Genomic DNA, 13377 nt, shown 5'->3' on the forward strand with positions numbered 1-13377 from the left:
GACTGCTCCCTGGAGCATCGTAAAGATTTAACTTTTCTGCATCTATTTTCTTCTTGTAAATTCTCAAGACCATGTGTGCCAAAACTAGGCCAGGTTTCCTTTCTTTATTTATATTGTTAGGAGCTTTCACCATGCACAATAAAAGTCATGCATGTCAGTTTAAAAATGGTAACATATATTGTCTCATTACCCTACTTTATCACCCTTTTATTAGAATAACTTACTGGTGGAACATTAGGTCAAAAGTGAGAAATTTCCTCCTTGTGTCACCCGGGTTGAAACAGGGACCTGGATAGCATGTTACTGAGTGAATCACAGCTCAAATAGTGCTTGGCAAAGCAAGTCCTGCGTGGCGAATGGACCTCATCAGCAGAAAAACTGGAGCTGCGTTCACTGCTGCAAAATTTAGCAGGAAATTTACCAATAGGTGCAGTAGACTACAGGCGTTCACGACAGGAAAAAGGTAGTTCACTCTAATCGAGGGGAGGGAGGAGGGAGTGAAACTGAGACGTGTAAATCAATGCCTCATCCAGATAGTGTGTGTGTGTGTGTGTGTGTGTGTGTGTGTGTGTGTGTGTGGGGTGTGTGTGTTTGTGTAGTGGTGTGTGTGTAAAGCAGAGAGGCAGAAACAGAAAAACAGAGAGGGAGGGAGAGAGCACTGCATACAATGTCCATCTAATCTAGTAAATTCTGCCTGTACCTGATTTCAACCTGTATTGGAGTCTGGATCCTGACTCTAGAAATATTGAAAAAAGACTGAATGAGGCACAGTCCAATCTTACTCAGGAGAGCAATACACTCTTAACAGAATATTCTGAAGAGTTGACTTGTAACCCTATATTGTAATTAGCGCTTGCCCTAACTATAAAAAAGTAAAAGAAAAGTAAAAAAATCTTTCCTGTTTTAAAAATGAAATATTCTTTTAGACCCCTTAAACTCAACTAGAGGGAAAAACCTGTTTTAAATTCAAATCAATGATCAAATTACATGTCTACTATATTCTAGTGCCTTATACTCTCATCTTTCAAAAGCAGCACTTTAACCCATACCCAAAAAACATCAGCATCTTGAAAGTAGACCAGGCCAAACACAGACTAGAATCATGATTATTGGCACCTGATTCAGGAAAACTCTTGAAACAAAAGATGATTTATATTGGAATCAGGACTATTGTGTCACTTGTTTTAAGAAAATGACAATTAATAATTGACAGAAATGAGCAGATAAAAGTAGGATTTTTACCGTTGAAAGAGGGAGTCGGAGCACTTAGCTTACATCTCCACTCTCAGCAGCTCAGCCGGGGTCAGTGCAGTGGCAGCAGCTGTAGTAGCTAAGTAGTTTTAATTGAAGTAGCAGTGCCATCATTAACATTGCTATCATTATTACAAAGCGAGCGGTTCGGATGATACTTCTGTCCCCAGCCGCCGCTGCTGCCGCCGCCGCCGCCGCCGACGCCACCGCTCCTCCTGCCTCCCATCCCCACCCCCAGACACCCGCACATCATTATGCAGTGGCATCTATCAGATACTGGCTTAATTAGGGCCTGTACAGCACATTAAGCAAGGGGAGTAGCCAAGCTCAAATATTTATAAGGTTGAGTATATTTATGATCTGTGTCATAATCCCTTATTGGAAGATTTCAGTGGAGGTTTTACAAAGCAGACCCTTCGCCCTCCCCCTCCCACTCCCTCCTCTCCCTCCTCCAGTCTCTTCTCTCTCCTCTGCTTCTGCATTACTGTTTTACATTTAATGTAATTAACTGATGCTTTTATCCATAGCAACTTAGAGCAAATCCAAGATTGGCTTGATTTCCTGAACCAGCAACTCCATAAGCTGCTGATCATAGGGACCAGCGTTTAGAAAAGTATTTTAGGTATTTGAGTGTCCTGTGTCAGTGAGTCAGAGGCCAACAGATGCAACAAATGTCCCTGAAAACAAGATTAGAGTGCTAAACTAATCAGCAAAGTTTTGGCTCTAACTTTTACCTGTTGAACTGTGATAGTTATTTTGTCTACACTCTATCTGCAGGCAACACTATGAGCAGCTAAACACATGCAGCAAAATATTCATGATATAGTGTAAGGCTTTTATTTTCTTAAATTCTCATCTGCTGAGCATCACAAGGTTAACTTCCTGCTATTTTTAGTCCATGCAGAGAGTGCAGGTCTAAGTGAATGGCACTTCTGCCTCACCGAGAGCCCCCACCACCAGCCCTCCAACCTCCTCTGCGATAACTCCTCTTGTCTGTTTTTGTTCAAGCAAAAGGTATCGCCGTTGTTAAGAGCCCTTCCCTTTCTCTCTCATTCAGGCAACTCTTTTTTCTTATGCCTCGCCTTGGGAGAAACCACAAGGGTCATGTTTATTTAAAAATACAAAAACACACGTCTGTCCTTGTCCCTCTTCCCTCTCTCTCTCTTTGTGTGTGTGGGGGGTGGGGGGGTGGGGGGCAGGTAGGAGTGGAGAGGGGCTGCAATTAGGCATCGTGCTTGACTTTTTTTTTCTCTCTTCAGTGGTTGCTGGTGTAAGGTGCAGAGGGTGTAATGAGTACAAATTTCCCAAATTGTGGTTACACTGCAAGTGACTTCATAATACATGATCACAGTCACACAAACATACCTCAGTCCAAAAAGCTGTTTTGTCACTTTTTCAATGCACCAGTCAACAACTTATGTACATAACATGATGAAAAGGACACAACAGTTTATAGAAATTGCAACAAAAAAGTGCACATCTAGTCAATGAGAGCTAAACATTCTCAAATTAGAGGTTAGCGAAGCAGATTGTTGACTTCAGACTTGAAAGTTGCCAGTTTGAAACCCAGCTGAGCTCGATTTTATTTTTTAATGTGAGCTTGTATCTTTGAACAATAAAGAGTGTGGTAGGTCGCTGCACTACAGTGGCCAACATGAGGTAGAGAAACGGTTAAACCCACACCACTAAAAACCCAAATACACCAATTTTTCTCGGCCTTTCTCTCTGCTCACAAAAAAGTATCACAGAGAGGTCTCCAGCGTAACCTCCACCTACACCATTACAACTACCCCCCAATGCAGCAGCGAGGTCCAGGGCAGCAGTTGTGACCCCTATACCAGACAGTCGTGATGAGGTCTCTGCGTGGGCGGGCATCTGCTGTAACACGCCAGTATCTGAGGCATTCTCTCATTGCTGGCATGGCTTATCCAGAGCCAAAACCTGTGGGGGGGGGAGGAAAATACTCCCCGGTCACTAAAGCCCTTCCTTTAAGACGCTCTAATACAGATTGCGAGGAAGGAATGAACTGCAAGGCTTCAGCCGCAGTTTCTGCTGACCTCAACCACAATACTCTTTCCTCTCCCCGGGTAAGTGGAGTCGAGGAGTGCAGAATAGCGCTGCTCTTAAGAGTTCAGCTCGCTGTTGTTCGCCAATCACTCAGGTGGGGAAGTGAAACGTTGTTCACCTCTGGGTGTAATTGAGATTAAGTCGCCCTCATATTGTGTGGGAGGAAACAAGTGCTCTCTTTACAGGGTGCAGCAGCATTTTAAGGCGAGCCACAGTCGGAGTGCATTTGGGGTTTTATGTTGTTTTGCCATATGTTGCCAGAACAGTGTGTCAGAGAGAGAGAGAGAGAGAGAGAGAGAGAGAGAGAGAGAGAGGGGAGCGTTGAGTCATATTTTCATTTTAGCCATTCTGCTGATGTTGTTATCCAGAGAACCTCGTAAATGATGCCAGAGAGGAATACACTCAAATGGCTAGTGAAACAGGATTTCTAAGTAAAATTCCTGTTTTCCTGGAAGGTCCATGCGCGATGTGAGCATACTTTAACTTGGAAATAAGAGCCAGAGGTAGAAAAATGCAATGAAACAAGAAAGAAAGGAAAGGAAAGAACTGCATTGCAATGGCAAAGAGAACGCAAAAAAGTAGTTAAAGTTTGATAATAGATTTTTTTAGTGAAATTCAGAAAATAAAAACTGAGGTCAGTCTGTGTTGACTAATATTATCACTCAAAAAGTTTGTTGTAGCCATGCTCAAGTACAGTAAAAATATAGATATTCGGTTTTGATATTTGAGTAAACCCTCCTCAACTTCATTCGCTTCACCCACCTTTAATATGCAGAATGGAGTTCACACAGTACCACCCACACGATTGGATTGCCAAGTGATCTCAGGGAAATGTAGAATTGCTGAAAATACCTCGGCGATGACCGCTTACCACCGAAGAAGGAAACAAAATTTAAAACAGAAGGATTTTGACTTCACAAGCACCGCTTTAAATATCTTCAATCTAACTGTAGGTAGTAGCGGTGGTGGTAATAGTGGTCAATTGGCCTCTTTGCCCTCCCGCCCCAACACCTGAGCAACGCAGCCGGCCCACGGGTAACATTGTGGGAGGAGCCCAGCTGCTCCTCAGGCCTCCTGTGTGCCCCCCCCCAGCCTCCTCCTCCCTGCCTTGCTCTTCTCAGGCTAGCGTAGGAAGGAAAAACCTAGGAGGGAAAGAAGCTCTAACGGCGTGTATGAGAACCGCAAGCCTTTGGCCAGGTGGTTGGTGGTGGGGTCTCGCTTTTATTGATTTTAGTTACTTTTCTGACAAACATCCTCCTCTCTGTTTGGCCACTGAGGGCAGCAAGAGGAGCGAGCAGCGTGGGGTGTTTGGAGTTTGAGAGAAAGACGAGGAACCGACAGCGTTGCCTGGCCTGGGAAACCTTTGCCTCTTTATCCTGCTCTCTCCGTTTTCTGCTTTCCCACCGGAGAGCTAACACATTATTATGCATTTTGCTTTATTTTACTGCATCGATTTAAAGTAATTTGAAGGTTCTGCAGGGACTAGTACCTGGGTTTTTCTCAGATAGCTCAGTGTGTGCTTGTGTGTTAACACAGCAGGGCCTCTGCTAGATACAGGGTCTATTTATCCCAGAGGGAAATTTAAGTGTCAGCAAGAAGCAGCAAGAAGGTGGGACACAATAAATACATGTTATATCTCTGAAATACAGAGGACCCAGGCAGTTAAAGTGTTACTTACTACCTTCATTTTTTATTAATTCCTCATTTTCTTAGGTGTTAACTTTTTAAATCATGGACATCCTATTACAGAATAAAACTCTTCAGTTAGGGTTTTTTTGGTAGAGGGCACATTGTGATCTTATTTCTGTAAATTCTGCACATCCTGTGTTGAACCCAATGTTCCAATATCATACATTCTTCTTTCATATATGCTCCGGAGCCGCCACTTCAGGAAACCCACCAAGGTGTCCGTTTGCTCACGGTTCCAGCCCTTCAACCTGTCAGACACACTTTTGTGACGGCAAATCCCTCTATTCATTTTTCTCTTCTTCGGCACAAATATATTTTCCTTTTTTTCCCCTCTTTTATCAAGGGCAAACCTGAACTCCATGGAAAGCACACACACACACACACACACACACACACACACACACACACACACACACACACACACACACACACACATCCAGGGCAGGGAGATCTCCAGGGCCTGTCATTTTACATTTACATTTTAGCCATTTAGCTGACGCTCTTATCCAGAGTGACTTGCAAAGAGTGCAACGGCAGACTGAACCTGAATGTTCAGATGTAGGTGAAAAAAATTCAAGCTGAAGAGAAAAGGTCATGTTTTGTATGTATTTATTAGCATTTTGGGAGTGGGTTTAGTGACCTTTTGATCCCAGATATCTTTTAAAAAATGTATATTTGGTATGGGTGTCAGTAAGGATGCATCACTTTGGACAACCCAGGTTTTGTTTATGCAGTCTCTCCTGCCGTTTGGCCCCCTATCTTAACACCTATTTTAATTTTTCATGAAGCCATTTTGAATAAGAACCCAGCTCTTTTACGTTCCGGAAAAAAGATATCAAGTATTTCGAGACTCTCCACCTGGCTGTCTGAATTATTCAAACGTGCAGGAAGTGAAGCCCACCCCTGCTCTTGCAGGTTGTAAAGGCCAAAATTGCTTCATCATGCCCAAGTGAAGGTATGCATACATTATTCAGTTAAACCTGAGAAAAATCAGACGTCTCCCTTGGTATTTGTGCCGGCGAGAAAGAAAATGCCTGCTCTTGAATTTCTCAGTGGTGGACATTTTTTCCCCCACCCCTGTTCTTCTTCCATGATTGCTACATCCATTTATTGATAGAGCATTTTCCAAATACTACCTTAAAATTGAAATAAAAAGTAAGTTTGTAGGCTTAAAACGATCAATTTTTCACGTTTCTTCTTCAAAGTCAAAGCGTAGGCAATCATCCACAGCTCGTCTCCTTGATATAACCTGTTACCAGGTTTTATGGCAAACACTTTTTATGGCCATTTTCCCCACCTCTCCATATCTATTCCACATGCACACACACCTAAAACTGCACCTCAACAATCTATACTCAGTCCTGGATGCTTTTCTCTAATTGTTTCTCCCTTCTATCGACCGCCTTATTCATCCACTCTTCCCCATAATGAGAGATAAGTCGCTTCACACCGTCAAGCACCTTTCTCATTTGTCTTGTATGCTAACCCACACATACACTCATATATATCAGTGTACAAACACACATCCCCCCCCCTCTGACACATAAGACACATCCATAGACACACACAGCATTGGGCCTAGGGCCTACTGTATGGCACTCTTATCTTCAACACACAGACTTAGCATTAAGCCATCAACAAGCTAGTGTCTCCCAGTCGTCACCGTTGCGCTGATCTCCTCTCAGGTTGGACTTCTTCTCCTCTTTCTAAATTGTCGCTAATTTAGCATTGCTAATCTAATAGGACGGTGCCTTTTCTAAATACATCACCAAATTCGTTCAATGTCAGAGGTCCTTTTCCACACTGGCAATATTGTCTCTCTTTCCTTTTTAATTCGCTATTCATGTATGTTATGAATATCCCCACGCCGTGCATAATGTAATTAAGTATGGCCAATGCAGTGTGGGCAGCCGTCCCAGAGCCAGTCAGTTCACTAACTCAGAATATGAAACCTTATGAACTGCCACTGCTTTGCGTTGCCATCATTCAGCTCTTGTGGCAGTAATGCACCAAGCAATATTTTGCTGAAAGGCTGTGTTGCTTGCATTCTATCTTTTGGTTTGAAAAGACGTTTAATGCTTTTAAAACCAGATTTGTGTGGACTTGAACTTGAATCCTACCTTTGTATGTTTTTCACCTGAATATTCAAATTGAATTGGGCCAAAAGCCTCAACCTGATGAATGTAATGTAATGGTTTTTTTGTGCACATTCAAGAAGTGCTGTGACTTAAGTTTGTCTAGTTTTTATTTCACAAAAAACTAATGTACATAGGTTTCTGTTGCATTTGTTCAAAGCATACAATGCAGAGATCAACATTTTTGCTGTTGAAATAATTCTTCTTGCTCAAGAACAAGAGAATGAGTACACTTTTCAAAACGAAGGACAAAGTTCACTAGGAAAGTGTGAGAGACTGTAGGGAAAGCTGAAGTTGAGACATGTTCAACTGCTTGCTGAGCCAAAATAAAGGTGTAGATAAACATGATCTTCATTTTAATTGGTGGTTTCCAGTTCAGTGTAGCCCACAAAGTGTCTTGTGTAGTTCATTTATTTAAGCTGTGTTGGACAAGAGCATTTCCTTTTTGTCTTGGACATTACATTTGCAAATTATTCCCATCATCAAGGAACTTTCAGTTGGGAACATGTTGAGGCCTCCACAGAAGTTGTAACTTTTTAGCTTTGGGGCTCGGCTGTTGGACGTTGTTTCATCCAAATGATTGTCTAACTGAGAGAGCAGAGAGAGTGTCACAGTGTAACAACTCAAGGAATCCCAAAAGGAAACAGCTGCATGGACAGGCTGCAGCATTGGTGTGTGTGTGTGTGTGTGTGTGTGTGTGTGTGTGTGTGTGTGTGTGTGTGTGTGTGTGTGTGTGTGTTTTATACAGGCCTGCATGCATGTATCTGCCAGCATGTGTTTTCCCAGAGTTTCCCAAAGCTCCTGTGTGATTATGCACTCTGTATTTCTGGACCAAATGTTCTCATAAGATTCTGCCATACATTTTAGCTGAGAAAGGGTCAGGTTTTGGGTCAAAGCTGACATTAAGGTTGGTTTTGGATTAGAGTTGAAGAAAAATACATCTTTTTAAGGAGAATCCTTGCAGGTATAGCACTAGAAACATATGTAGCTACATGTGTATGTCTGTGTTTGGAAAGACAGTCATTTCCGACCTTGTCAGCTGTTGTTCTATCGTTCCAAACGGGGCTCAGGAGAGATTTGGGGGTGGGGAGTTGAGGGAGAAAAGCATGGCCGAATGTAATTTCTTGCCAACCTGACAGCGCTGTGGAATAAAGTGGCGCTTTCTTCCCGGGTGATTGGAGGGAATTGCTTCTCGGGGTGACAAATGATTAGCTGTTATCTTGGACAGGATTTGATTCCCACAAGCACCCGGCAAGTCAGCCGACCGACCGGCCAGTCAGCCACCCGGCCAACTAACTGCGCTGAGTCAGGTAACTCCATGGAAGGATACAAGGGTGTATTCACATGAAATTAAGTCGCCAGCCATGGTTAACCACCTCCTTCCTCCTCCTCCTCCTCCTTCGTACCCCTATGAGGCCCCCACCAGGACAAAGCCTAATCCGCTCTGTCAGGGGCAGATTACGACTTTGTTTAATTGGAGATGGGCTTCGCTGACAATCGGGCCTGTTGTTGCCCAGTGGTGCAGGTGTTTTGTTGATGCCTTTCATCATGATGATGCATCCTCTAGCATAGTGGTGGCACAGAATAGGCAATGTATGAGTTTCTGTTTAAAGCTATAGAAATGTTGATGTAGAACCTCACACTTAGAGAAAGGATCAGGTAAATTGGAACCCACAGTAAAAAGGGTGCAATTTATTTTTACAAGAAGAGGAGCAAAGTGCACGCTGAGATGAACTGATGTGGGAAGAGTAAAAATCTGTCTCATTCCTCAGCAAGCCCTAATGAAGAGGGTTGATTCCTGTGTATCACACAAGGATTTCGACACATTAATCCCTGGGTAGACTTCAAGCCTTTGTCCGTCTAATGGCTCTTTGGCACCTTGGATTTCTGTTGGAAGCCAATTTGTAGCACTGACATTGAGGTGGTTGAAGCAGCTCAGCAGCAGCGGCCACATTCGGAGAGAAGAGTCAAGGTGTTAAAGCCTGATTGGTTCTTCTCTGCGGTGCAACGGGTGGCTTGTTGTCACCCCACGAACACACGCTTCTCAAATGAGAAAATATGTAGACATTGGCCCCCTTTGCACCTTACCATGCCCTGTACAGATAAGAGAATTTGAGAGTTAAAGTCACATTAGAGGAAGGCTTCGTAGGAGGGAAAAAAAATGTCTGGGTGGAAATACCCCTCTGTCGCAAGAGTAAATAAGTTCTCCCCATGCCAGCGAAACCCCATGGGATCAATTAGCTGCCCATTACCATAGATACAGAGAGCTTCTTACGCAACAGCTTGCTTCAAATTTTGAGTGGAGGGGGGTAGAAGACGTGAGGGAGAGAATGTTTAAGGATCTTGTCAAACTTCACCTCTGGCTTGAACAAGCGTTGCGGGGCGCTCTGGCATGTCGTACGGGTCACGAAAACAACATGAAAACGTCTCTGTCAGCCACTCTGTTTTCATTACCTGAAACAACAAACAGCGGAGAGAAAAAAGGAGACGAGGAAGGAAAGAGTGAGTGCTCCCCTGGGGCACCATTTACTTCCTGTGCAGATGAGAAGATAGGTGAAAAGGGACTACTTGGCTCCTGAGATTGAGCTAAGATTTTCTCTCTTCTCCGTCCTTTACCTTTCTCTCTTTTTCCTCGTCATCTGTTATGTGACATTTTGGGTCCCTTTACCTCAGTGTTAATTGTTACTTTGCTTTATTTGCTACTTTACACAGAAACTGCCAGGGTTAGGAGCTCTGCATTGGAGCTCAAGTGCTAACTCTGCCAGGGTTAAAGATTCAATTCCCCATGAGCAAGTCTGCCAGGCTAGTAGTCCGACTCCCACTGGGATCACCCATGCTAAAAATGTATGCAGCAAAGGCGCTTTGGATGAAAATGTCCACCAACTGGCTCAGGCTATGTTAACTACACTTGAGGGAATTGTCCCGCAATAACAACCACCCACCAGAGGTTCTGCATGAATCCTTCTCTTCTTCTACCACAGGGAAGAGGCCATTGTTTGCCAGTCCCGCCCTCGCTGGCCTGAGGTTGCTGATATTTTAACTAAGGTGATGATAGCCTCAGTTGTTTTGCTCTAAAGGGGCGTTTCTCCCCTGTCTGCTACCTCTCTCCCTCCGTGGGAGCTAGACTTTTTCAACTTCTTCTCAGTGATTTATGACCCCTCCATCACATACATCCCATGGGTCCTCCCCCCGGTGCAAACACAGCCCTGCCACAGCGACTCCTGACTAAAATGGATTAGGTGCAGTTATCCACAAATGGATCCTTGAATACCTCTGTCCTGTTAACTCGCTAGCTTAGATGTGGCCTGGTTTGATTGCAAAGGTGGAGTGGGCCTGAGCGGCTCACTCTGATCCTTGGCGTCTCTGTTTGCCCGCCGTAATTACCTGTTGTGAATGAGTTAATAGCCATAGGAAACCAGCTTGCCGGGGATAAAAGGGACAGTATCTGGCGTTCAAAGCGATGAGAGGGTTTTAGCTGCACTGGGTTGTGTGTATATGTGTGTGGGAGGGGGATACTTTTCCTTTATGCACTCTCGAAAGGGAAGAAAAAAAGTTTCCTTATCAGGTACTGTATGTACTTAAAAGGATCCCACTGCTGGAAGCGCACTGTCTTGGGGGAAAGCGGAGAGAAAGATGAAAGGCTTTTGTTAAAAGTGACGCTTGGCCCAGGTTTCCTGTGCCTTGCCTAGACTCCCCTGTCCCTCCCCGCCTGAGTGCTCGGCTCTCTTCCTCCCACTTTTGCCTTCTCTGCCTTGCAAAGCTGTCTTTGAGGGGGGAAAAGTAAACCCTTCTTGCCGCCTGCCGGTGTTAGATTAAATACCGAGATGGCGACAGGAAAAAGGCAGGGAGGAAAAACAAAAAAAAGTGCCTGCCTGCCTAGCTGGCTGGTTGGCTGGCTTGCTGGCTGGGCTGGGGTGAGGGATGTTGGAGGAGAGTTATCAGGTTGGCGACGGAAACTGCCAGTTAGTCAGCAAGACTCCCAATCTGGTGTAGTCCAAACATGCCGCCCCGGGTTTTCGATGACACGGTAATCTGTCCCAGGGAGTTCAGGGTTGATCTAAAAAAGAGAACTCATCTTTTTTCCCTCTTATCATACCGACATAGCAAACTCGAGGTGCCTAAGGCCACTAACACAATAACAAGAGAATAAAATGATCTTCTTGAGGGAGGTTGTATTGAGTGCATTTTTCATGGCTGAACTATGTCCTGGTGGGCTTAAATTCATTGGTAAACACAGAGTTAAGAGCATTATTGGACATCTTGCTGAACACATTTCCTTTCATTTACACTGTGCAAATGATTTGCCCCTTACACAGGAAAATAGCAATGATATGACTTCCGGGAGCTATGAAAATTAGAGACCCGTGAAGCCATATGGAGGCTTCTTGAGCCGCTGAGACAAGGTTTCTGAGGGATGTGAAGGAAGTATCAAGAAACAATGAGTGTAGGACTTTATGTCTTGGCTTAGTTCCCCATATCTCTCTCTTTTTCTGCTCTCTCTCTGCCCTGCCTGCCTGATTAATAAGAACTGCTAAGAAAAATGGTAATAGCTTGCATGCAGTGACAGTGCCCTGGCAGGTTTGTAAGCGCTCCACCAGGGAGAGAAAAAAAGCAGCCAGCGCTATGCATCCTAGAAATGAGACTCAATAAGCACAATAATGTGTTTAACTTGTAAACTAGTGTGGGTGACAGATTACGGGCGGTCCAGCAGTGTGGCAAGGAGCCGACGTCTCAGCCGTTCACCTTTTGCCTCTACATCTGTCCTGCTAATGGGCTCCACTTCCACTTCTCTGCCAGCGCGATAGAAACCCAGCTCCGAAAATCCTCAGGCGAAGCTCTCATTCCTCCCCTCATTCTATTTCCCAATTAGACGAGAGGGCATGATTAGTTTATTAGCAGTAGCAAAAGCTCCGGCGAATGTGTTTGCGGATTCTTAGCCGTTAATGAGCAAATTCAAACCCTATTGAACGGACACGGGTGGGAGGGGGAGGTTATTCGCGTGCGCACTCGGCTAATAATAGCGTCCCAAAGACAAAAGATGGAGGAAATAGCATTATAGGAGGGGGGGGGCAGAACAATGGAAGCCTACCGGCGCTCTTAATGGCATGCTCTTTCATTTTTTAAATTGTTTCCCTTTTGGAATTATGTATGCTCGCCATCCTCTCCTTCAGGGTTTGGCAAAGCGTATACACACATACTCTTCTTCCACAGCCAGCCTTGCTAACACCAGGGAATAGAAGCAGGTCTTGAAGCACAGGAGACAGTAGTTCCACCTGTGGGAAATGAACTCCAGTGCAACCCACTCTTTGTTTTCCTTCTGCCTTGGCAGGCTTAACCACCTCCTTTACAAGCCAGGTAAATTGTTCATTAGGGCTGAGGTAAAAGGGGGGTGGGAGGTGCTGCGGAGAAGGATTTTTTTTCCTCGCATGAGGCTGAGAAGTGCGAAGAACAAACAAGTCAGAGCATTTGTTCAACGGTGTAATCTACACATCAATTATCCTGCCGAGCTAATTAGCACCTCGGCATACCCCAGGTACCTGAGCACTCACACATGCTCGACTCTTTCAAGCCACTGATCAAAAACAGGAGAGGATTGACAGAAACATGGGGAGGCAGAACCCAAGGGTAGGTGGGGGGAAAAGCCTTAGATCAAAATTTCCTTTTTACTTACAGTATATGGAGACTGCAGAGTGTGTGAATGTGTGTGTGTGCGTGTGTGTGTGTGTGTGTGTGTGTGTGTGTGCGTGTGTTGCAGCTATTCACGTCATGCCAATGGAGTTACTCAATTATGTAAGCCGTGTATATATACATACACATATGCCTGAGTACATGCCATCTATGCTGAGAATAAGAAATTATCTAGAAGTAACCGTTGTCTTTACTTTTCTCTGTTTGGACAACGTATTACAATACTGGTGTGACAAATTACTACAAAGTACATTATGCTCAAATAAACAAGGCATCAAGAGGTAGCGTGAGTATTCGCTCTTCATTCCATCGTAGTGGTTGCTTGTAATTTTTGCGATCTATACATTTATGGTTAACGTTACAGTTTAACGCCTGAAACACAATAGAAACTGACCAAAAGCAGTTATAGTTTTTTATTCCTTAATTTAATCTCTTTAAACGTCCTCATTGGTGTGTGTTTTACACCTAGTTCGTACAGCTCTGGCCCTTTTTAGCCTATTACTTTTTTATATGTTGTCATTCTGGGAAATTAAGTTAATTATCTTAT

At 44.1% G+C, this 13377-nt stretch overlaps 1 protein-coding gene across 5 annotated transcripts in view; it reads left to right on the forward strand.

Annotated features, from left to right (window-relative positions):
• The window catches only part of zeb2b (zinc finger E-box binding homeobox 2b), an 88621-nt gene that overhangs the window by 39982 nt on the left and 35262 nt on the right, over nt 1-13377 (forward strand). The gene's annotated exons all lie outside the window — the stretch shown is intronic.

Source organism: Dicentrarchus labrax, unplaced genomic scaffold (genome assembly GCF_905237075.1).
Source record: "Dicentrarchus labrax unplaced genomic scaffold, dlabrax2021, whole genome shotgun sequence".
In the NCBI taxonomy this organism is placed as follows: domain Eukaryota; kingdom Metazoa; phylum Chordata; class Actinopteri; family Moronidae; genus Dicentrarchus; species Dicentrarchus labrax.